Genomic DNA, 25636 nt, shown 5'->3' with positions numbered 1-25636 from the left:
TGCTGAACTCTGTCATCTCCCCAGTGAGACTGTGAGAATCTTGGGTGCCAGAGCTGGGTCATTCCTCTTCAAATCCCAGCTGTGCAGCCAAGCAGGGCACAGCAAGCCTGCAACAAATGGCTGGTAGCTGTCTACACATCATAGCATTTGTGTATGTAAGTGACTGTATTTGTGGGAACAATTTGCTTTGTTTTTTAAATTAATCTACTTAAATACTCATAACCTAAGATGACCTTGTGGTTTCTTAAAAAAAAAATTCTGGAAAAAAAAATCTGTTTCCAGACAAATAGAAAATGACTTTGATATTGCATCAATGAATCTAAGCAGGTAAGATAATAGGGCCCATTCAGATTTTATTTTCAGTAGAATCTTGAATACAAGTGATTTCAAAATATAGCCTATAAGCAAGATTGAATTAACTTTTATAAAAACTTTGAACAATAAATTGGAGGAAAATAAAAAAGATAACCATTCATTTGGTACCTGACCCTGTGTGGGAGTCCAAAAATCAATTCTAGAACTCTGGACTTTCAACTCTCTAAATTAGTGATTTTTTTTCCTTAGTCTTTCTAAAGATGACACTTTATAGTCAGCAGCATGAAACCTTTTATTTAATCTTGTAAAGCCCCAGTCCAATAAAACCCCAGAATGTTAAATGTATAAAAGAAGAAAACATTCTGGTCAAAGCTTTCATTTTTAACAATCGAAGTTTTCTAGCTATCGAAACAATTAGTGGCAGGTTGGTGTCAATGATTAACCTTCAGTGAATCAGACAAAGCCTTTTAATTTAGACAGACTTATAATTAGTACTTCTCTCATTTTTTCCAGAATGTTTTCTTTATTGTACCTAGGTCATAAACATAAATCTCTAGTGGGAGGAAATATTTATCCACGCCTGCCTCATTAAAACAGTAAAGATTTTATTTCCGAGCCTGTGCTTCTGTGAGGCCACACAAAATGGAGAGCAGTGCAAATAGGTTTCTCCAACCTTCAGTAGAAGTCTGGACAGTAAGAGATTAATCTGCTGGTCATTTTCTCAACAAGTATTTGTTTGTGCCTTGTGTGCAGGCCCTGTGCTGCTGCTGAGAATAAAGTCCAGATAAACCAGGGAAAGATGTTGTAAGGATTCCGCTGCTCACCTGAGCTCCTTCCAGTGGTGGGAGATGAAAGTTAAGTATGGGCAGAACAGGAGAGTCCTCAGAGCTGACAATAAGTATTCGAGGGTTTGGTGAAATCTTAAAATGGAAAGATAAGACAGGCAGCTTCCTCCCAGGACTGCTGAGCACATTTGATGAGCTTCAGTGATAGAAGGTAGGCCCAGGTGGGAGACGTGCCTGGAGCTCAACAACATGGGCTGGTGAGGCAGGAATGGATGGGATGAAGAGGAAGGGAAACAAACTCAGGACAAAGACTCTGCCCTGGCCTGTCCCATTGGTATCTCCCCTGGGGGAGCTCGTTCCCCAGGAGAGAAAAAACCACGAGGCACGTGTTGCAACACACTATGAAAAAACTGAGACAGTAGTTTGAAACTGTGTTAGGAAAGCCAAAGGAAGGGAGGAGGAGGGGAAGCTTCAGAGAAGAGGTATCAGTTGAGCTGAACCTTGAAGGATGAATGAGTTTGCCAGGCAAGATGAGGGGAGGTGGCATTCTATCCATGGAGAACAAGAGGGTAAGGGGTTGAAGCACAGCAGTTTGGGAGGGATTCTAAGTAGCCTGAAATGTCAGGGAATACCATGGAATGGAGAGGAGAAGGGAGAAGAGGGCTGAAACTAGGGCTGAGTTAGGGTAGACAGGAACGGAGTTGTGATTTTATCCAGAAGGCAGTAAATGGTCAGAGCTTTGATTAGAAAACAGGGGTGCATAAAATTGAAAGGAGCCAAGGATACTTCAAAATGGCCAGAGTAACAGTTGAGAAGATGCTGCATTAGTCCCAGGAAGACAGAACAAAGGCCCAAGGCTTCCCAAGGCTGGGGCATAGGGAACGGAGAGAACTTGACAGATTTAAGAATCCAGAGCAAGAATGGATGCCTGGTAACTGATTGGATGTGGGGGAAAGGGAAAGGGAGATGCTGGGAAGGACTTTAAGAAGGTCATTGTCATCTGTGAAACCAAGAGGAGGGTAATGAAATGGACTGAGAACGGGAGATCAGAGGAAGAGGAAGAGGTTTGGGAAGGAAGAGAATGGGGTGAGCTTGAGATTTGCTGGATGTGGGGTGCCTGAAGTCATTCAAGCAGAGATGAACACGTGGCATTGGAAAATGAGTCTGGAGTTCCAGAAAACTGATATGGGATGGATCTTGTATTCTCCCACATACACAGACAGAGTTTGGTTTAGATTCATATTCAAGAGATGGTAGAGCCACTGTAGTTCCAAAACAATGGCATAATACTCATTCAAAAGATGTGGTAAAAGCAAGAAGACTAACCTGGCAAATGAAAAAAATGGCCTGATGCCAGACCAGCTTGGAATGTTTCCTGGTTTGAGTTTTGTTTTGTTCGGGGGGGGGGGGGGATGCAATTTTGTTTGCTTGTTTGTCTGTTGCGGTCATCTAGATATTTGCTGTTCCTTTCCAAGAAGGAGACAGCAAATACCTACTTAATTCCTAGGACCTGGTTTAGGCTTATTAATCACTGGCATGAATCTTTATGTTTGCCTCCAGGAAGACTGTGTTTTGTCACATTGGTGACAAGAGGGGAAGATAAAAAGAAGATGATTACAAAATAAAGTTATGAAATAAGTTGCTCTTCTGCCTTTTTCTCCATGGGACTTGATTAAACCTATAGGAGGGCCATTTGATATGGTTGTACAGGATACGTCCTGAACAAACCTAGGGCATGCAATTCACATCCTAGACTTCGTAAAAATGAATATTTATTATGAGAAATTCCAGGCAGATAGCAGTATAAATGCCTTCAGGAAAGGAGTATTTATTTCTAATTTGCACAGAGATGCTTCGGGGCTGGTAGAAGCTCTCTCTCATCAGCAAAGGAAAGGATCTTGCTGATGATGGCTGGCTGGTGTGAAACATAAAAACAATAACATGCATTCATTTCACCTGGAAATCAGAAGGCTGAAAGGAAACACAATCCATTCATTCTCCAGTTGCTGGAACTTCACTGCAAATATCAACCTGGAAGTCAGATTTTAGCCAGAACAAACACAACTCAACATATAATCAAGCTTACAGTCGTGTTGCAAAAGAGAATTTGTAGCATCCCAACTTCGGCGTACATCTTGTGGAGATGAAAAGGAAGACAGAAGATATCTTCATTTACCCAGTTGTCTGCTAGGATTTGCATATTGTGCTGGTTTGAATGTATTATGTCCCCCAGAAAAAGCCATATTCTTTGATGCAATCTTGTGGGGCAGACATATTAGTGAGGATTAAGTTGGAACGTTTGGATTAGGTTGTTTGCATGGAAATGCACCCCACTCAACTGTAGGTGATAACTCTGATAAGATAATTTCCATGGAGGCATGGCCCCACTCATTCAGGGTGGGCCTTGATCAGTGGAGCCATATACATGAGCTGGCAAAGAGAAGGAACTCAGTGCAGCTGTGAGTGACGTTTTGAAGAGGAGCTACAGCCAAGAGGGACACTTTGAAGAAAGCACAGGAGCTGCAGATGAGAGACAGTTTGATAAAGGCCATTGAAAGCAGACTCTTGCTCCAGAGAAGCTGAGAGAGGACAAATATCCCAAGTACAACTAAGAGTGACATTTTTGAGGAACTGCAGCCTAGAGAGGAACATCCTGGGAGAAAGCCATTTTGAAACCAGAACTTTGGAGCAGATGCCAGCCACGTGCCTTCCCAGATAACAGAGGATTTCTGGACACCATTGGCCATTCTCCAGTGAAGGAACCCGATTGCTGATGTGTTACCTCGGACACTTTATGGCCTTAAGACTGTAACTGTGTAACCAAATAAACCCCCTTTTATAAAAGCCAATCCATCTCTGGTGTTTTGCATTCCGGCAGCATTAGCAAACTAGAACACATATCAATTCCTTGAGTGGAAGATGTCCTCTTACTTGAAAACATCATTGAGAATACTACAACTAATATTTTAGTGTTAAAATTAATTCCAAAGAAAGAGATACTATTTACATCCATTACACCTGAACTTATTTACTTTTTAATGTATTTATTATCTGTTGTCCCCCTAGAAAATGTTCCTGAGAGGTAGAGGCTCTTATTCATTGCCAAATCCTTAGTGCCTAAAACTATTCCAGGCGCATAGTAGGCACTCAGTAAATATTTGTTGGCAATTGACTAAGCAAATTTAGCCTTTTTAAACTAAGTTTTAAAAAGAATTTGGTCAGGATGAAATCAGTAACTAGGCCAATTTAAAACTATAATGATAATCACGTTGACAAGAGTGGCAAGTATTTATTGAGCAATTACTATGTGACCAGGTCACTGTTTAAAGACTTAAATATATGGATCCCTTGAATTTTCACAGGACCCACTGAGCCTCAGGCAGATTAAGAAACTTACCCAAGTCAGCCAGCTGTTAAGTGGTAGAGATAGCATTCACACAAGGGTAGCCTAATTCTAGAGCCTGTACTGTTCATCATAAAAAAAGTGCTTTAGCTGCCCTGATTAATCTGAACACTAATATACTCTCACCCAACTGATTACTCTAAGATTGAAAATATGGACAAAATGAGGTGACATCTCTTGTCTAACTTTCTTTCAAGAATGATGTGTCTGCAAACATTGGGGACTGACAGCTTGATGTCCTGAGCCCTCCGTCTTGGGGCTAAAACTTGTTGCTGCAAGAAGAGGCTAAACCTGCTTATAATTGTGCCTAGGAGTTTTCCTGAGTGCCTCTTTGTTGCTCAGATGTGGCCCTCTCTCTCTAACTAAGCCACTTTGGCGGGTGATCTCGCTGCCCTCCCCACTACGTGGGACCTGACGCCCAGGGGTGTAAATCTCCCTGGCAATGCAGGATACGACTCCCGGGGATGAATCTGGACCCGGCATCGTGGGATTGAGAACATCTTCTTGACCAAACGAAACGAAATGAAGCTTTAGTGGCTGGGAGATTTCAAATGGAGCGGAGAGGTCACTCTGGTGGACATTCTTACACACTATATAGATAAAACTTTTTGGGTTTTAATGTATTGAAATAGCTAGAAGTAAATACCTGAAACTACCAAACTCCAACCCAGTAGCCTTGACTCTTGAAGACGATTGTATGACAATATAGCTTACAAGGGGTGACAGTGTGATTGTGAAAACCCTGTGGCTCACACTCCCTTTATCTAGCATATGGATGGATGAGTAGAAAAATGGGGACAAAACCTAAATGAAAAATAGGGGGGGATGGGGGGGTGATTTGGGTGTTCTATTTTTATTTTTTACTCGGATTCTTTCTGGTGTAAGGAAAATGTTCAAAAATAGATTGGGGTGATGAACGCACAACTATAAGATGGTACTGTGAACAGTTGATTGTACACCATGGATGATTGTATGGTATGTGAATATATCTCAGTAAAACAAAATTTAAAAAAAAATGATGTGTCTGTACATTTAGTTCATTCAATACAACAGTTACTTCCTCAATTATTCCACTTTGCTGGTAGAAAAACTCCTGATCATATAAACAGACCTGAACTACTGCCCCTTGAACTACTGTTCTAGCACATTTGGATACTACATAGTGTTAGTAAGATCTATATTCTTGGTTAGCTCAAATATGGCTCCAGAAATGCATGTCAAGGCTCGAGACTCTATTCCAGCCCACCGTCTTGAAAATGTTCACACAAGACAAGATCCAACAGGGACCGGGGCTTTGGTTTGTTAATACTGGAAGCAAACAGTGATTGGCACATAGTAGGAAGTCAATAAATATTGAATGAATGAATCCATACTCTGAGAACCCCAGGACAGTATGTGAAACTTCCTCTTTTCTCTTTCCAAAAAAGAGAATGGCTGTTTGATTTTAGAGCAGTAAATTATCATGGAATTACAAGAATACGTTATTATTTCCATCTTCTTCTGTGATAGCTAGGCTTAAAATACAATGAAATCTTTAATCTCACAAATGTTTGGAAAGACGCAAAAGCAGCTGATTCCTCTGAGTCTTTGGTTTCCTACATTGCCCAGGGAAATCACTGGCCTCTGGGCAAATGGACTCTGTTGGAAAGTAGGCCTGCTCCCATTCTCTACACCGACTGCTAGAAATGGCCTGCGGAGAGAACAGATCGCTTTGTTTAGAGTGCCCTCTTCCGTTCAACGGTGCTGAGGCTGTGTGGAGAACAGGGGTGAGGTTTTTAGTCATGAGGATCTTAAGTCAAAGGTCAGAGAACCACAGACTCAGCTCTGGAAAGGACTTAAGAGAGGACTAGTTCAAACCCACCGATAACATATTGGGAAACTGAGGCCCAAAGAGGTCAAATGCCTCGCCCGTGGTCACAGAACCGATAAATCTCAAAAGTGGAGTCCCTGACATGTACCTCCCATCAACAAGGGGAAACTAAACCCTTAGCTCCAGTCTTCCAACTTTTTAAACGTCAAAAATGATTTATCAGACCTATCGTGCCTATGATTTATACCTCCAACTTCCTGTAACAAACAATTCACATTTTCAATACATTTTAAAAATCATTATTTTTGGACTCCAAAGGCTTCCCAGGAATGGATTTCCCTCAATTCATTTCTTTAATGATTTTTCTCTATAGGCATCATATTTTGAAGGTTTTTAACCTACCAAATACAGCACACATTTAGAGTAAAAATGTGTTTTCTCATTTTTAAAAGTACAGACACAATTGCCATGTTATGAGGTGTTATGTGACTGATATTATTAAATGGAATTAAATGTGTGAAACACTTAATTCCCAATACTGACTTATACACTGAAAAACATTCTGGAAATGTTAGCCTTTATAATTGAATAATACCAGCCAAAAGCCAAGGGGAGGGGTAGAGGATGGGGGGGGGGATATTTTTGTCTGTCTGTGTAGCCTAGTGGAAAATTAATGCATAACTTTTATTCGATATTTTGAAATACTATAAGTAACTATAGGGGCTCAATGGTAATTCTGAGGATTCCTGGGCCTAGGAGCCCAGGTTAGGGCCTCCTCCTGTAAACCATCGTATCTCCCACCCAGGGGTCACTCTGGTCTCACCTGGGATCCAGAAGCTTCTTGATCGAACACTGATGTGCACACCCTGGTATGAAGGGTGTACCCGTGGGCCCTTCAACCCCTTCTGCCACTCAACTAAAACATATGCTTCCTAGAACCTAATTCTTACAGACTCATATCTGGAGTCTAATAAAAGTGTGTAGAACATGTGCAACCCTTGCTAAGAGCTTGGGCTTCTCAAAACAAAACAACCAATTCCATTTGTGCAAAGTTCCAGATCAGGAATGGTGGGATGAGGACTACCTGAGAAGGGGCATGAGGGAACTTTCTGGAGTGACAGGCATCTTCCATAGGAAGCATTTGGGTTTCAGGGGTGAGTGCATGTGTTAAAATTATTGAATGGTACATTTAAGATTTTTGCATTTCACTGTATGTAAATTTTACTTTAAAAAAAGAGATGTAAACCACAACTGAAGTGTTTAGTGTCTACAGTTTACTTTGAAATGCACCAAAAAATTAGATGGAGAGAGAGATGACAGATGGAAAGGTGTGTGAACAAAGCAAATATAGTAAAATAACTGTGGTGGGCATCCGGATGCTCATTGTACAATTCTTTCAACTTTTATGTTAGAAAAGTTTCACAACATGTTGGAATGAAAAGATTCAGCTGGTTTCAATCATTTCTTACCTTTAAAAATATTTTCCTCCAGCTTATTCAAATTCCAAGTTTCCTCTTTGTAAAAGGGCATGTATAATGCTTCTAACCACAGGACTCTGCCTAGTAGAAGGATGATGTGCTGTTTTCCCAACCTTGGTGATACTTTTCTCTACTAACGTGGCTGGGTGGTGATTACTTGCAGACACCTGCTTCTCTCTGTTGGTCCATGCTGCTGGGGGGTGGGATTCACCCATTTATTGAGCCCCCTGTGCGAAGTATGGCGGGTGGGCACTTAATTTGTGTGTGGTAAAGCAGGGTTTTGGAGCCAGATGGTCCAGATTGAGTTCTGCACCTTACTAGCTGCATGACCTGGGGTAAATAACCCACCAGCTCTGAACTTCTGTTTCCTCATCCATAAAAAGGAAGTAAGCTTCAATGGCTGTTATAATCTTCACTGACATGACGTGTGTAAGGCACAGTATCTGACTCCTTAAAAGAGCTTTAAAAATAGTCTGTATCTAACATTGGGTCTCACCTGGCCCTCTCAGAAGTACTGGGAAACAAAATCCCAAAGGAATTCCTGTTGGTGACTGTTCACTGTTCATTCTCATCAAGGCTGAAGTGTCATGTCCATCTGTCTCTGGGACAAACCTCGTTTGGCTTCTCCTCCGTAGCTCGCCCCATCCACACCCTAACTGTTGTCTGCCACATGCCTCCTGGAGCTGGCGGCTCGCTTGTGGTCCCAGTGTCAGGAACATCTCGCACAGGTTGCTCAGGCCCACTGGATCAGCATCTACACCGTAACAAGATCTCAGCATACTCAAGGTTGAAACACTCTAGTCTAGGTGAGATGGTTTCTCTAATGACTCCCAGTGGCCCATGGATAATAAATCCCATTTGTCTTTCCCAGAACTGCCATCAGCCCTTTACTCTCCTTATCTTGTGTTATAAACTTCTTATTGCCTCTAAATCTCTTAATTCTTCAGGACTGGCTTCTCCCTGCTGTGAGTGCTATTGTCATTTTAAAAACATCCGATCATGAGCTCAGTCTTGCTTAACTACGAATATAGTAAACAATTAACTTATTAAGGGACAATCTGGTTTTCTGAAAATATCAAACATACTGGTGCAGGGATGTCATTTACATTAAAAATTAATACATGGATAAAGTTCCTTTTCTCAGCAATTAGGTTTTGCGTAGCTATGATTTCATAAGCTCACTGATGTGCAGGACGGAGGCCAGACACCTTAGCCAAGCAGGTGAGGAAGTTCAGGTAGCTCCAACACCTTGCCAGCTTGTGTCCTGCCACTCCCCACCCCATGTCCCATCCTCAGGTTCTCACAGCTCTTTGCACCCCTGAACACCTTAGTGACACTGTGACTAGTGGTTTGCCCATCTGTCTCTCACTGCTACCAGGAAATACTGTATTTTGTTTAAAAATAGTATTCTACTTGAATACTGAGTGTCAACTGGAAAACGGGGAGGGAGTGCAGAAGGTGGAAAATCACAACTTTGTAACTCTCACAGTAAAGACTGGCTTAGGCAAGAATCATTAGTGGATATGTGGTCTTAGAGTGTCTTGCCACACATGGTCTTATGTACAAGGGAAAACAAAGAATCTGTACAAGGCAGCCATCAGGTACCACCTAAAAAGGACACAACTCCACTTACAAACAATTACTGGATCAACTGTCAAAACTGGAACACGGTTGGTGGGTTATGTGAAGTACTGCATCAATGCTACAATTACTGAACCCGACAACTATACTGAGGTCATGCAAGAGAATGTCTTTATTCTTAGGAAATGCAGACTGAAGCCCCTAAGGGTCTATGATGTATGTAACTTACTTTCAAATGGTTCAGGAAAACAAGTATGCATATAGAGACAGACAGAGGGAAGGTCAAAGGCATAGGAAAATAATAAAGCACCTGGGGCCAAATGCTAACAATGGGTGAATCTGGGAAAAAGGTGTATTGGTGCTCTGTATAATACCTGTGTAACTTTCCTGTAAAGTATGAAATTATTTCCAAATAAAAAGTCTAAGTTTAAAAAGAAATATTTCTTTCCAAATAAAACTTTAAAAAAAAAATATCGTTCTACTCAACAACATATTTCTCTAAGCAGAGGTAAACTACGCTACCAGTAACAAAAGCAGAGTAAAGCTTGAGAGAAACTACCTGGCAGGAGGTAAGGAGAATGAGGGAATAATGAATCCTAGTTGACAGCTATTGAGCCCTCTCTCCATGCCACACCTTCACCCTCTTCACGAGTATTGTTACTATCTCACTGTTTCTTTCCTAATCCATTCATTCATGCCTTTGTGGATCTTCTTGTTATTTTCTAATTTGAGTTGAAAGCTTGGGCTATTTTCTTACCTTTTCTATTTCTTCTTTCAATAATAAAAGCATTTAATACAGTGGATTTGCTGGGATCAGAGTTCTGGTTTTCATATATAATATTCTTGTTTTGTTTCTAATGTAAAACAAAAACTATAAGGGCTTAAGAAAAGAATAAGGCTGTTTGTTGCACACATCACTGAAAAAAGTTGAAGGGGGGTATTTTAGGTATTTTTAAATGCTAGAAAGCAGGAAGAATGTTTCACTGGGTCTGTGCTCATTAAGGACTGAAAGCTAGCCCTCTGAATAGGAGAGAATGAATTCATAGAATGGTTACATGATGGGAGAAAAGAAGTCTCATTTTTCAGAGCTCAAGAAAAATTCAAGTTAGATCCAAGAAGGTCATTAAAGTTCATAGCTCTTCAACAGATTTAGCTGTAGAGAGAGAGAGCACTCAGTTTTATTATTTGCTAAGTAGGTGTTGCTATAAATGAAAAATTTACCTTTTAATGTCTCCCCTTTTGGTCTTTTTTTTCCCCCAAATGATGGGATGATCATGCAGATAATAGCCATATCATAAGGTTTTCAGTTCTACACCTCCATACTGTTTTTACTGGCATTCTAACAGGACTACTTTGGTTATCGGCTCTAGTAGTTTTGTAGTGGATTTTCTCTAAATAGGATCATGTCATCTGCAAATAGGGAATGTTGTACTTCTTCCTTTTAAATTTGGATGCCTTTTACTTCTTTTCGTGCATAATTGCTCTGGCTAGAACTTCCAGTACAGTGTTGAATAATAGTGGTGACAAATAGGTATCCTTGTCTTGTTTCTGATCTTAGAGGGAAAGCTTTCAGTTTTTCACCATTGAGTATAATGTTAGCTGTGGGTTTTCCATATATGCCCTTTATAATGCTGAGGAAGTTTCCTTCTATTCTTACTTTTCTCAGTGTTTCTTTTTTCCTTTTTAATCAAGAAGGGTGTTGGATTTTGTCAAATGCCTTTTCTGTATCCACTGAGATAATTTGTAGGGTTTTTTTTTCCTTCCTTCTATTCATATGGTGTATTATATGAGTTCATTTTCTTATGTTGAACCATCCTTTCATACCGGGGATAAATCCTGCTTGCTCAGGGTGTATCATTCTTTTAACATGCTCCTGGATTTGGTTTGCTAGCATTTTTTTGAGGATTTTTGCATCTATATTCATAAAGGATTATTGGTCTGTAATTTTCTTTTCTTGAGATACCTTTATCTGGTTTTGGTATTACAGTTATTATTTACAGGGCTACAGTAGTATAAATTAAATTAAATTATACTTTGATAAATTAAAGCTGACTTCTCATTAGAAATAATGAAGGCCAAAATAAAATGGAAGTACATCTTTTAAAGTGCTAAAGGAAAATCTGTTAACACAATTCAATATTCAGCAAAAATAATCTTCACAGAACAAGGTAAAAGAAAGACATTTTCAGATACACCAAAAACAGAACTCTTGGCCATCAAACCCTCACTGTAAGAAATGCTAAGGGGTGTTCTTCTGTCTAAAGGAAGTATAGATACTACAGATATTACAATAATAATAAGAGAATATTATGAACAACTTTATGTAAATAAAGAGATACTGCAGGTTTGGTTCCAGAACACCGCAATAAAACGAAAGTTGTAATAAAATGAGTCACAAAATTTTTTGTTTCCTAGTGCATATTAAAGTTATGTTTACACTATACTGTAGCCTATTAAGTGTGCAATAGCATTGTCTAAAAAAATGTACATACCTTGATTAAAATGTGACAAAGAGACACAAAGTGAGCACATGCAGTTGGAAAAATGGCGTCAAAAGACATGCTCAACACACGATTGCCACAAACCTTCAATTTGTAAAAAAACGCAATACCTGCAAAGCATAATAAAGTGAAGTGCAATAAAACAAGGTGTGTCTGTACATCTGCTAACTTAGAAGAAACAAATTCTTTGAAAAACACAAATGACAAAAGCTGACTCAAGAAGAAAGAGAAAATTTAAACAAAACCACAACTATTAAAGGAATTGAATTAGTAATTAAAAAAAAAACATTTGCACATATTTACTCCAATCACAGTGAAATCACCTGTTTGCTAGATGTTTGCTAGAACATTTAAGTAAGAAATGCTATTTTATGTAAATTCTTTCAGAAAACAACAGAGAGAATGCTGCCTAAATACATGAAGCCAGCCTATTCCTGATACCAAAACCTGATAAGAACATTTAAAGAAAGGAAAATTGTAAACCAATATCCCAAATGTACATAAACTCAAAAATCCTTAACAAAATATTAGTTAGTTGAATACAGTAATATATGAAAAGGATAATACATGATGACCAAATGGACCTATCCCAGGAATGCAAGATTGGTTCCACCTTTGCAAAATCAATCATCATAATTCACCACATTAACAAAATAAAGGAGAAAAACATATTTTTTTCAATACATAAAGAAAAAGCATTTGACAAAATTAAACACATATTCATGGTAAAAATAAAAAACTCTTAGTGAATTAGGATTTAAAAAGGAACTTTCTCCATCTGATAATAAACATATTAAAAAGCTTATAATTAGCATATTATTAATGGTGAAATAGTAGACATTTTCCCCCTAAAACTGGGGAAAAGTAAGGGATGTCTGCTCTCACCGCTTTTATTCAGTACTGTACTGGAGGTCCCAGTTTGTGCAATAAGGCAAGAAAAAGAAGCAAAAGGCATAAAAATGGGAAAGAAAAAACTTTTTATTCGCAAACTACATGATTGCTTCTGAAGAAAAACTTAGGAAATCTACCAAAGAGTATAGGCTAAGTAAATTTAGGAAGGTCGTTGGATGCAAAGCCATTACACAATATATTTCTATATATGAAAAAGGAACAATTGAAAAGTGAACTTGAAAAATACCACTTAAAATAGCATTAGAAACATACAATCCTGAGGGAAAACTTTAACAATGTGCAAGCCCTGTATGATGAAAATTACAAAATACTGCTGAAACAGGTTAAAGAAGGTCTAAATAGAGATGCATCAGGAACATCATGTGAAGGATTCAATATTGTTATGATGTCAGTTCTCTCCAGTTTGATCTATAGATATAATACAATCCAAATCAATATTCCCATGGACTGTTTTACAGGAATTCATAAGCTAAAATATATAAGTATTACAAAAGATCTTGAAAGAGAATAGCATGATTGAGGAACTTAAACTACCAGATTCTAAGACTTACTGTAAAGCTACAGTTATCAAGATAAATGGTATTGGTGTGAAGATAAACACATAGATCAATGGAACAGAATAGCAAGTCCGTAAAGAAAGTGAAACATTTACAGGCAATTCATTTTCAACAAAGCAGCTGAGATAATTTAATGGTGAAATGGAAGTATTTTAAACTAATAGTGCTAGAATTGTATATCTGTGTGGGGAAAAAAAATGAGCCTCAACACCAACCTCACACCATACACAAAAATTTAAGATGGATTATAAACTTAAACATAAAAACTTACAACAATAAAAATTTTAGAAGACAGAAGACAATCTCTGCAACCTTGTTATAGGCAAAATTTCTCAGGACAAAAAGAAAGCATTAATCATAAAAGAAAGAAATTGGTAAACTGGACTTCATCAATAATAGACACTTCTACTCTTCAACAGATACCATTAAGAAAATGAAAAGGCAAGCCACAGAATGGGAGAAAATATTCAAAATATATTTTTGATGAAAGACTTGTATCCCCAAAACATTTCCAACTAAATTTTAAAAGAATGGACAGTAAAGAATCAGACTCTCAGAACCTTAGGATTAATGATTTATGAGTATTAGATCCCCCAACCATCCCCAAGTTTAATGAAGTTCTACACTTCTATGTTTCATACACTGAAAGCCATGATCTTTTCTAGCATCCAAGAGGGGAAGTGACTTGACCATGATCACACAGCCTGTCAACTGGAACCAGATGTCCCAAGCCAAACCTGTTGGCTCGGAAAGCAAGTGGGACAGAGAAAAGGCATTTTTACTGGATCTCTTGGAAACTCAACACACAATTTTTTGGGTGGCCTTGGATACACAGGGTTGGTGCTCATTTAAGAGCAGGAAGACAGAAAGAAGCACATGAATAGGGAAAGATTGTGTAAACTAGAGAAGGCAAGCCCAGTGAGAGGAAGGACAGTTTCCCAGTAGAAGGAGAAGACAAGGTTTACTCTTGTTTACCCCCTCTCTTGGGTGAAGATGAAGATCTTAAAGGGAGGTAGAGCCAGGCAGTCTAAACAGCAGCCTAGAAGATCAGCACAAGGATGCCTTGCCCTTCTTGATCTTCTGACTGCTGTGTGCCCCATCTGCACTAAGCTCCCCACTCCCCTGGACAGGAGCCCTGCAGATGTCATTTTCTTCTTGGACAGTGTCTTTCCCTTGCTCTGGCTAGGTGATAAGTTTGGGTTGGAAATGGAACTCATGCTCATAGGGAAAGAAGGTGAGGTGACTGCAGGTTTTGAGCTCAAGGTACCATTTTAGAACATAGAGCTACACTGGCTGTGGAAGCCCAGATTGTGGTAGAAAGAACCTTTAGAGAGAGAGCCTTCAGTAGTGGAAAGAGGGCTGAGTAAGGGAAGGGAACCTCATATCAGCAAGACAGTTTAGTTTAAGTTCCTCAATCATGCTGTTCTTTTTCAAGATCTTTTGCATATACTTACATATTTTAGCTTATCAACTCAGTGATTCTACTCCTTGCTGGGTGGCTGAAGATCTCCCCTGCTGGAAGCAAGATTACCTAGGATTACCAATCTGGGGGAATGTATAGTACACAAACAATCTACCATTCTCAACTGTTCAAAAAAAAAAATCAGACTTTCCCTGGGGAAACATAGAAAAGTGGCTCTTTGTTTTCAAGTCTGATGCTAAGGAAAAAGTCAGCTCAGCCTGGCAGCTGCCCCATACACCACCTTTTCCTCATGAGGGGTTTAAGATGATCAGTGGGTCAGATTTTAAGTCATAACAGAAGCTGTCCTTACCCAGTGAGCCTGGCTTGCTGTCATTCTCCAGTATCACCTCCTTGTACAGGATCTTCTGAACAGGACTCCACAAACTCTACTGTTCTGGGTGAAATCCACAGCCACATCCCTGAATGCCAAGACAACATGTTATGTAAAAAAAGCCATGCTTACTCTGGGGCCAGCCTTGTTCCCCGTTCAAAATGAGGTGCTAATGAGGCTTCCTGAGGGGATGTACGTAAGATTTCTAGATCCTGCTTTTGACTCTAACCCTGGTGCTTACATTCTAAGACCATTAACCCCAGTTTCTAACCAACCAGCATCATCTGTCTCCTGTCTTGGTCCTAGTCTGGTTATTACAGTTTACAAGCAAAAGATTCTTAACCTTGAGGAGCTTTAAATATAGAAAAACAATACATGAAAATAAAAAATAAGGAATCATAGACCTTCCGAGTTTTAGGAATTTGGAGATTGTATTATATTTAAGGATGTGAACTCCTGATTGGGTTAAGTCCTTGCTACCCAAAATGTGATCTGTGGACAAGCAATGTCAGCTTTATCTGGGCATTTGTTAGAAATATTCATGCCTGGGCTCCTCCCCAGACCTGCTGATTCAGAATTTGCGTTTTCACAAGATCCCAGGTGATATATCTGCACATTCAAGCTTGAGAAGCAGTGGTCTAATGACTTACACAAGTATATCATTCAGTAATTAGCAACACCTAACCAACAATTAGACTTCTGATTTCCACATCAGGATATCTTCCCTTTCATTACCACATGTCACTTTCCCTTTTTAAATGAATAATTGATTCCAGGGTCAAACACAAAATCTCTTGAGGTGGGGTTCAGGTACTGTATTTTTTTTAAAGGCTCCTGTTTCAGTTTGCTAATGCTGCCCTTAAGCAAAATACCAGAAATGGACTGGCTTTTATAAAGGGGGTTTATTTGGTTACAAAGCTACAGTCTGAAAGCCATAAAGTGTCCAAGGTAAGACATCAACAATCAGGCATCTTCACTGGAGGTTGGCCAATGGTGTCCAGAAACCTCTGTTAGCTGGGAAGGCAATGACTAGTGACTGCTCCAGAGTTCTGGTTTCAAAATGGCTTTCTCCCAGGACGTTCCTCTCCAGGCTGCAGTTCCTCAAAAAAGTCACTCTTAGTTGCTCTTGGAGTGTTTGTCCTCTCTTAGTTTCTCCGGAGCAAAAGTCTGCTTTCAAAGGCTGTCTTCAAAACGTCTCTGTAAGCTGCAACTCCTCTTTCAGCTCCTGTGCATTCTTCAGTGTCCCTCTTGGCTGTAGCAAGCTCACTCCTTTGGTCTGAGATTATATAGTGCTCTAGCAAACTAATCAAGGTCCAAGTTGAATGGGCAGGGCCACACCTCCATGGAAATTATCTAATCAGAGTTATCACCTACAGTTGGGTGGGTCACATCTCCATGGAAACAATCAAAGAATTACAATCTAATCAACACTAATATGTTTACCCACACAAGATTGCATCAAAGATAATGGCATTTTGGGGGACATAATATATTCAAACTGGCACAGCTCCCAAGAAGAGCCAGGGTATCAATCACTGGATCTGAGAACTCTCAAGGAGAGGTCACCATACAACAGAGAGAGAGATCAGGGAAGGTTTCATGAGAGACCGAGCTTGGAATTTGGTTTTGAAGGATGGGCAAGATTTGGAAGAGGCAAGAAAAGAGGGGCAGGCAATATATTCCAGATGAGGTGTGTGGTCAGGTGGAGTGGCAAGTACCTGGAGCAAAACAGGAGATGAAGAAAGGTGCAAGGAGTGTTTTCAGAAAGCAGGCAATCCAGATTTCTAGGTGGAAACTCCCAATTATTATATACTAAGAACTCATCCCAATATAAAACATGAGGCTGGCCAAAGCAAACACACATGGACAGCTAGTTGGCATTCTCACATGCACAGAAAGGCAGCCTATATACATGGAAGATTAGCCTGATGTAAGACCACTGGCTACTTAAAACCTCCCTCACTGTGACCAGGGCAGACTGCCCAGTGGCCCAGACCCTGAGACACTTCTTGCCCTCTTCCCACTGGTGTATCTCTTGCCAACTCTTCATCTTGCCAACCCCCTCAGGGCAGTTCAGGTGGCTCCTCATCCTGGAAATCTTCCTGGTCTCTATCTACAGGCCCCTGAAAGCTCAGCAATCCATGGTGAACTACAACAGTCATTCCTGGAGACTTAAACACAGACATCCTTGCATTGTTAGTTGGATTCTTCCATATGTGTTAAGAGCCAACTTCCTGGTGAATGACTGAGTCATGGATGGGATTTGAGAGATATATTGCAAGAGGGTTCCAAGTACAAGAGATACTTCTCCAGGACCAGGGCTGGACTGAACCCACTGAGAACAAGGCAGCCACAGGGTAAGAGAATGAAATGAATAAGAGAAGGGAATGTATTCGTCCTCCAAACTAGGAATTTCAGGAAAATCTCACTTCTGCCTGGCTCTTTGGGCCACACGGATATTCTCCTGGTCTCCCTAAAGAAGTCTCAGAAGGCAGATCTGAGAAAGGTAAAGAGAGAAGTGAGTGGGTGCCCGGGCTCTACGCCCTCTCCACGACTTAGTGGAACTTGCTTTCCAGCTCCCCAACTGGGGCGTCCTAAATGGCACCAGCGCAGCCTAGTTCTCAAACACGGCGCTGAACCAAGGTCCAGAAAGCCAGGCCGTTGGCGAGCTCAGTCCCAAGCTCTGGCCTGAGAGTTAGGCTCCTGTCCCCCAAGAGGCTGATGAGAGTTTGCCCTAACTTTGTGAATTCCAGTAAGGAAAAGGGCCTCAGGGCACATGCAGAGGGCGAGAAGGTGCTCGGGTGGAGGGCGAATGTAGGCTCAGATCCGGGTCTACCTCGTACGAGATGTGACTGGAGAAAGCTGCTCTCCCAGACTGTCTCTCCATGAGTTTAAACGGAGCTTTAAAGAGCATGTGAGCTGATATGCTCACGGATCATGGGCCGTAGGTTTCCAACCCTGAAGATGGAGCCCAGGGGACTCGAGGACATCAGCTGAGTGAGACACGGCATGCCGCTACGGGTACGAAGAGCCAATTCAAGAAGCCGCCAGAACCTCTTCCGTTACGTCATCTTCGCGCGCCGAGGGAAGGCCGGACGCCGGATGTGGAAGTCACGGCAAGGGTCTCTGGGGATTGTAGTCTTTGAAGCAGAGGTATTAGCGACGGGGCTGTCACTGTTGGGTTGGGGAGTTCATTCGGGACCCTCAATATGTCTTATGCGCGTGGTTTTAAGAAAATAGAGGGGGAAACCTAGTGCCACAGTGGACATGGTCAGGTGAATAGAACCCCTTACCCAGAAACGACTCCCGAGGAGGTCAATGGTTGTGGCCAAGAGTCAGTGCAGGACTGACTCCGCCGAGCATCCTGGGAGGACCCTGCCCGGCGCCGCGCCGAGGATTCTGGGTAGTGTAGTCCTCGCGCCCCGCTGGAATAGATCCCCAGCTGGTGGCTGGAACGACCCCTTGTTCTTTGGTGGCGCTGGTGAGTGAGACTCCCTCGGGACTCTCGCCGCAGCCGTGCCCTTCTCCGCGCGGGAAGGAATGTCCTGAAACGCTGGGCTCTGGGCGGAGGCTGGGGACAGTGCGGTTGGCGCGGGGGGAGGATAGTGCAGAGGATGCGCTGGCGTGGCTCAGGCCCTCCTCTCCCGGAGGTCTTGTTTTGGGAGAGTGGACACGCATCTCCTCGCGAGTGGGGCGAAGCTCAGCAGTGAAGCTCTCTGGCGGTAGGAGCGGTACTTGGGCCTTTCGCTCTTGGGTTTTTGTGGATGGGGGCCCGAGCCGAAATTGCGTTATTGGAGAGGGTGGGGGCGGTGCTCATGCCAAAAGTCCCCGGGTTTGGGGTTTGGGGTTTGGGGGTTGGCGTTGGTTAAGTAAGCTTCTTGGAGCCAGATATTCCCCCAGGTAATGGAATGGGGTCCTCCCCTGAGACTCTTGTGTCCTGAAGGTTTAGGAGGATGGGGGCAGGCCGTCTTACTTCGAACCCAAGTACCTATAGGGTTTGCTGGTGGGGATGGGGGGGAGAGTAAGGGGCTGACTACCTTGGCCAAACAAACCCTTGATGGGCTGGGAGTAGGTTTGCCATTTTGGCCGGGTCTGACGTTGGCTGGTTGCCCATGGTTTTAGGCCTTGGAGAAGGTAGGGCAAGGTTTTCAAGGGCCCCATGAACTTTCATTGACCTCAGGAATGCCGTATTCCCAAGTATCTGGTGTGGCCAGGTTTTGGAATTCTCAGTTTCATTTAAACTTGATTATGGAGAAATTCCCAACACCAGAAGTAGAGTGAATGTCACAAGCCCATCTTCCAGATTCAACACTTGTCCACCTCCAGGCCAATCCTGATCATATCAAAATGGATAAACTTTGTAAATCTTCATAGCCCATGGAGGTTTGCCATCACTTTCCTTAATGTTTAACAGCCAGAATGGCCCACCATAGCCAGATTTCATCCCGGCTCTGACACTTTATAGTTGTGTTACCTTGAACAAGATACGGACCTTAGTGTGCCTCCATTTCCTCATCTGTAAAATGAGAATAATAGTACCTCCCTCAATGGGCTTTTGTGAGGATAGATTGAGCTAAAGCTCCTGCAGTGCAAGAACAGTCTCTGGTGTATACAAAGTGTTCAACAAGTATCAGCTTTTATTAATAACAAACCTTGAGATTCTAGAGGCACAGAGAGGATCCCCTTGGTGTTCAGGGTCAGCAGCAGGTCAGGGCAGGCTGTGTTCCTTGCTGCCACCCCAGCTCCTCCCAGGAAGCTGCCAACAGTTCTTTTCTTCTGTGGCAGATCCATTCTTGATACCTTTAAGGAGAAGGGGACCCTACCCTGCTGGAACTTGAGGATTTCCAGTGACTTTTCTGAACTTTTTTGTTGTTTTTCTGCCTCCTGTGGCCCCCGCCTTCTCAGAGAAGACTGCCTGCTGGGGAAAGGGAGGACTCCTGGGCTCCTGACAGCCCAGCTCAGGTGGGTACCTCTTACCTTTTGCATTCCAAACCATGGGTGGGTTTCCATTGTTCTTCTTGGGCATCTCTGGCCCTTTAATGTCCCATACAGGGATCATTTCCTTCAGGGAACCAGGCCTGTCCCAGAGGGGAACATGCCTCAGACCTGGTGCCCTCCTTCAGGACACCTCCATCCTTGTCCCAGCATTCCTTCTCTCAGCATTTGCTCAGACTGCTTATTTCCAAGGCTTGTCAGGGGCTGAGAAAACAAAAATGATGATACCTACTCTTTGTGGAGTGATTATTCTCTGTCAGGTGCTGGGCCTTACAGTCACTGCCAGATTTTATTCCCTTAACTAGCTGCAAGTGAAGAATCCAAATCCCCATTTTATGGGGGAGGAAGCAGTGCCCTCGATGAAGCAATTTGGAGAAACTAGGAGCTAGCTGGGTTGGGGTTTTTTTCCTTTAAGTTTTTTTTTTTTTTAATGAAAAATTTTTAGAGCATATATCTCACTCCACTTCCACCAGATACCAACATTTACTTGTTTCATCCTGTGCAACTCATTTCCCTGCTAGACTAGTTTACAGAAAATCTCAGCTGTATTATTTCACCTGCAGATACTTCAGTAGGCATCTCTGACACATACGCAGTTTTAACATAACCATAATTTCATTATTGATTCATTATTATTTCATACCTAGTCTATATTCAGTTTTCCCCAATTTTTAAAAATGTCTTTTTTTTTTTTTTGAGTCAGAATACCTCTGATCAGATACAGCAAAAAGGGAAGTATCTGGAATTCAACTTGGTAGTTCTCTCTGTCCTTGCCTTTCTCTCCTCGTATTTCCTCTGACCTTGCTGATGTATGTTAACAACTGCAACTTCCACTCTTGGTACAAGCTGGACCTCTGAGTTTTCCTTGTCTCCTTGTTCTTTCCAAACTTACCTCCCATTTGATTGGCTGTTGCATCCTCTCAATTCCACCTGTGCTATACCTCTTGGTTCCTTCCCCTTATTCTTTGTCTTTGCTTGCTTCAAATTCCTAACCTTCCTTTTCTCCCACCTCCTGAGTTGGGTTCTTGGGGTATAAATATTGATTTTGCCACTCACACCTGCTAGAAAGGGTCCTTTTGATTGCCTGTCTGCCTCTGTCAGATTGCCCAGGTTCAGATCTCAGCTTCACTGAGTTCTGGCTGTGGGACTGTAAGCATGTTACTTAACATCTCTGACCTTCCTTTCCTCATCTGGAAAATGGGGCTCATAATGGTGTCTGCCTCCTAGCGATGTTGGGAGGGAGAACTGTAGAATACCTGTAATGTGGTTTGAGCACCTGGTACATAGTGAGTGCTCAGGAAATGCTAGCTAGGATTATGATTGTTGCTTCCAGCTCCTCCTCCAATCTCACCCTCTCCCACCAACCCCAGTCAGACCTTTTTCTAGCCGCATGGAAATACATTCCATGGTAAGCTATTTTATTTCTCCATGCCTTTCTACTTCAGTATAAACTCCAGTTTAATTGAGCTCAGATGTGATCCCACTGTAGCTTTCCCCAGCGGAATTATCCCAAGTCTCCCTGCTAGTAGCAGGGCACCGTATACATAAGGACTCCAGGGTTCTCAGGCTGCATCTGTTCAACTGTCTACGGGACTGTGAGGGGCTTCTTTGAAGGTTGGGCACCTTATTTTGCCCTTCTCAGGTCACTGATACGATGCCCAGCACCCAGTTGGAGTGGGGGACACAGTGTGAGGACATGACTCATCCTTGCTGGCTGGGAAGGGAAAGTTAAGAGATGGGCATTACTGGACTGGGCCCTAAATGCTGAGTTAGTGCTGGTGCACATGATTTGAGGGCAGGGGGAACCCACTAAAGATTTTTGAGCAGAGCAGTGACATGATTCCCCCTCCAGCTGTGGCCCCATATCTCAGCTCCCCTTTAGAGGTGACCTCCTTGAAAGAATTATTTGTATTGGTGGTCTCCATTCCTGTCCTTCCATTGTATTTTTTTTTTTATTAAATTCAGTTTTATTGAAATACATTCACATACCATACAATCATCCATGATATACAATCCACTGTCCACAGTATGATAACATAGTTATGCGTTCATCACCACAGTCTATCTCTGAACATTTTCCTTACATCAGAAAGAACCAGAACAAGAATAAAAAATAAAAGTGAAAAAAAACACCCAAATCATCCCCCATCACACCCCATTTGTCCTTTAGTTTTTTTTTTTTTTTTTTTAATCTTCATTTTATTGAGATATATTCACATACCACGCAGTCATACAAAACAAATCGTACTTTCGATTGTTTACAGTACCATAACATAGTGGTACATTCATCACCCAAATCAATCCCTGACACCTTCATTAGCACACACACAAAAATAACAAGAATAATAATTAGAGTGAAAAAGAGCAATTGAAGTGAAAAAGAACACTGGGTACCTTTGTCTGTTTGTTTCCTTCCCCTATTTTTCTACTCATCCATCCATAAACTAGACAAAGTGGAGTGTGGTCCTTATGGCTTTCCCAATCCCTTTGTCACCCCTCATAAGCTACATTTTTATACAACTGTCTTCAAGATTCATGGGTTCTGGGTTGTAGTTTGATAGTTTCAGGTATCCACCACCAGCTACCCCAATTCTTTAGAACCTAAAAAGGGTTGTCTAAAGTGTGCATAAGAGTGCCCACCAGAGTGACCTCTCGGCTCCTTTTGGAATCTCTCTGCCTCTGAAGCTTATTTCATTTCCTTTCACATCCCCCTTTTGGTCAAGAAGATGTTCTCCGTCCCACGATGCCAGGTCTACATTCCTCCCTGGAAGTCGTATTCCACGTTGCCAGGGAGATTCACTCCCCTGGGTGTCTGATCCCATGTAGGGGGGAGGGCAGTGATTTCACCTTTCAAGTTGGCTTAGCTAGAGAGACAGGGCCACATCTGAGCAACAGAGAGGCATTCGGGAGGAGGCTCTTAGGCACAACCATAGGGAGGCCTAGCCTCTCCTTTGCAGCAACCGTCTTCCCAAGGGTAAAACCTGTGGTAGAGGGCTCAACCCATCAAACCACCAGTCCCCTATGTCTGTGGTCATGTTAGCAACCATGGAGGTGGGGTAGGCGAATACCCCTGCATTCTCCACAGGCTCCTCAAGGGGGCACTACATCTTTTTTTTTTTTAACTTTCCCTTCTTTTTTAAATCAACTGTATGAAAAAAAAAGTTAAAAAGAAAACAAACATACAATAAAAGAACATTTCAAAGAGACCATAACAAAGGAGTAAGAAAAAGACAACTAACCTAAGATAACTGCTTAACTTCCAACATGTTCCTACTTTACCCCAAGAAAGTTACATAATATAGCAACATTTCTGTGAACTTGCTCCTACTATATCCATCAGAAATTAACAGACCATAGTCATTCCTGGGCATCCCCAGAACGTTAAATAGCTTATCTGTTCTTCTTGGATTATTGTTCCCCCTTCCTTAATTGCTCTCTATTGCTAGTTCCCCTACATTCGACATTATAAACCATTTGTTTTACATTTTTCAAAGTTCACATTAGTGGTAACGTATAATATTTCTCTTTTTGTGCCTGGCTTATTTCGCTCAGCATCATGTCTTCAAGGTTCATCCATGTTGTCATATGTTTCACGAGATCGTTCCTTCTTAGTGCCGCGTAGTATTCCATCGTGTGTATATACCACATTTTATTTATCCACTCATCTGTTGAAGGACATTTGGGTTGTTTCCATCTCTTGGCAATTGTGAATAATGCTGCTATGAACATTGGCGTGCAGATATCTGTTCGTGTCACTGCTTTCCGATCTTCCGGGTATATACCGAGAAGTGCAATCGCTGGATCGATTGGTAACTCTATATCTAGTTTTCTAAGGAACTGCCAGACTGACTTCCAGAGTGGCTGAACCATTATACAGTCCCACCAACAATGAATAAGAATTCCAATTTCTCCACATCCCCTCCAGCATTTGTAGTTTCCTGTTTGTTTAATGGCAGCCATTCTAACCGGTGTTAGATGGTATCTCATTGTGGTGTTAATTTGCATCTCTGTAATAGCTGGTGAAGCTGAACATTTTTTGATATGTTTCTTGGCCATTTGTATTTCCTCTTCAGAGAACTGTCTTTTCATATCTTTTGCCCATTTTATAATTGGGCCGACTGTACTACTGTCATTGAGTTGTAGGATTTCTTTATATATGCAAGATATCAGTCTTTTGTCAGATACATGGTTTCCAAAAATTTTTTCCCATTGAGTTGGCTGCCTCTTTACCTTTTTGAGAAATTCCTTTGAGGTGCAGAAACTTCTAAGCTTGAGGAGTTCCCATTTATCTATTTTCTCTTTTGTTGCTTGTGCTTTGGGTGTAAAGTCTAGGAAGTGGCTGCCTAATACAAGGTCTTGAAGATGTTTTCCTACATTATCTTCTAGGAGTTTTATGGTACTTTCTTTTATATTGAGATCTTTGGTCCATTTTGAGTTAATTTTTGTGTAGGGGGTGAGGTAGGGGTCCTCTTTCATTCTTTTGGATATGGATATCCAACTCTCCCAGCCCCATTTGTTGAAAAGACCATTATGACTCAGTTCAGTGACTTTGGGGGCCTTATCAAAGATCAGTCGGCCATAGATCTGAGGGTCTATCTCCGAATTCTCAATTCGATTCCATTGATCTATATGTCTGTCTTTGTGCCAGTACCATGCTGTTTTGGCAACTGTGGCTTTATAATAAGCTTCAAAGTCAGGGAGTGTAAGTTCTCCCACTTCGTTTTTCTTTTTTAGAGTGTCTTTAGCAATTCGAGGCATCTTCCCTTTCCAAATAAATTTGATAACTAGCTTTTCCAAGTCTGCAAAGTAGGTTGTTGGAATTTTGATTGGGATTGCATTGAATCTGTAGATGAGTTTGGGTAGAATTGACATCTTAAAACATTTAGTCTTCCTATCCATGAACATGGAATATTTTTCCATCTTTTAAGGTCCCCTTCTATTTCTTTTAGTAGAGTTACGTAGTTTTCTTTGTATAGGTCTTTTACATCTTTGGTTCAGTTTATTCCTAGGTACTTGATTTTTTTAGTTGCTATTGAAAATGGTATCTTTTTCTTGAGTGTCTCTTCAGTTTGTTCATTTCTAGCATATAGAAACATTACTGACTTATGTGCATTAACCTTGTATCCCGCTACTTTGCTAAATTTGTTTATTAGCTCTAGTAGCTGTATCGTCGATTTCTCAGGGTTTTCTAGATATAAGATCATATCAACTGCAAACAATGACAGTTTTACTTCTTCTTTTCCAATTTGGATGCCTTTTATTTCTTTGTCTTGCCGGATTGCCCTGGCTAGCACTTCCAGCACAATGTTGAATAATAGTGGTGACAGCGGGCATCCTTGTCTTGTTCCTGATCTTAGAGGGAAGGCTTTCAGTCTCTCACCATTGAGTACTATGCTGGCTGTGAGTTTTTCATATATGCTCTTTATTATGTTGAGGAAGTTTCCTTCAATTCCTACCTTTTGAAGTGTTTTTATCAAAAACGGATGTTGGATTTTGTCAAATGCTT

General features: G+C 41.5%; 1 protein-coding gene across 3 annotated transcripts in view; it reads left to right on the top strand.

Moving 5' to 3' along the window:
• The first annotated feature begins 18559 nt into the window (after positions 1–18559).
• Positions 18560–25636, top strand: part of ZNF133 (zinc finger protein 133) — a 40823-nt gene continuing 33746 nt past the window's right edge. The window contains exons 1-2 of one of the 3 annotated variants that reach the window (XM_037811221.1): positions 18560–18616; positions 20041–20097. The gene's annotated coding sequence lies outside the window, so the exon portion shown is untranslated. The other 2 variants (XM_037811222.1, XM_037811223.1) reach the window with 2 other exon arrangements.

The sequence above is a fragment of the Choloepus didactylus genome, chromosome 19 (assembly GCF_015220235.1).
Source record: "Choloepus didactylus isolate mChoDid1 chromosome 19, mChoDid1.pri, whole genome shotgun sequence".
Taxonomy (NCBI): Eukaryota; Metazoa; Chordata; class Mammalia; order Pilosa; family Megalonychidae; genus Choloepus; species Choloepus didactylus.
The sequence above is the reverse complement of the archived record's forward strand: the minus strand, read 5'-3'. Positions and strand labels throughout refer to the sequence as shown.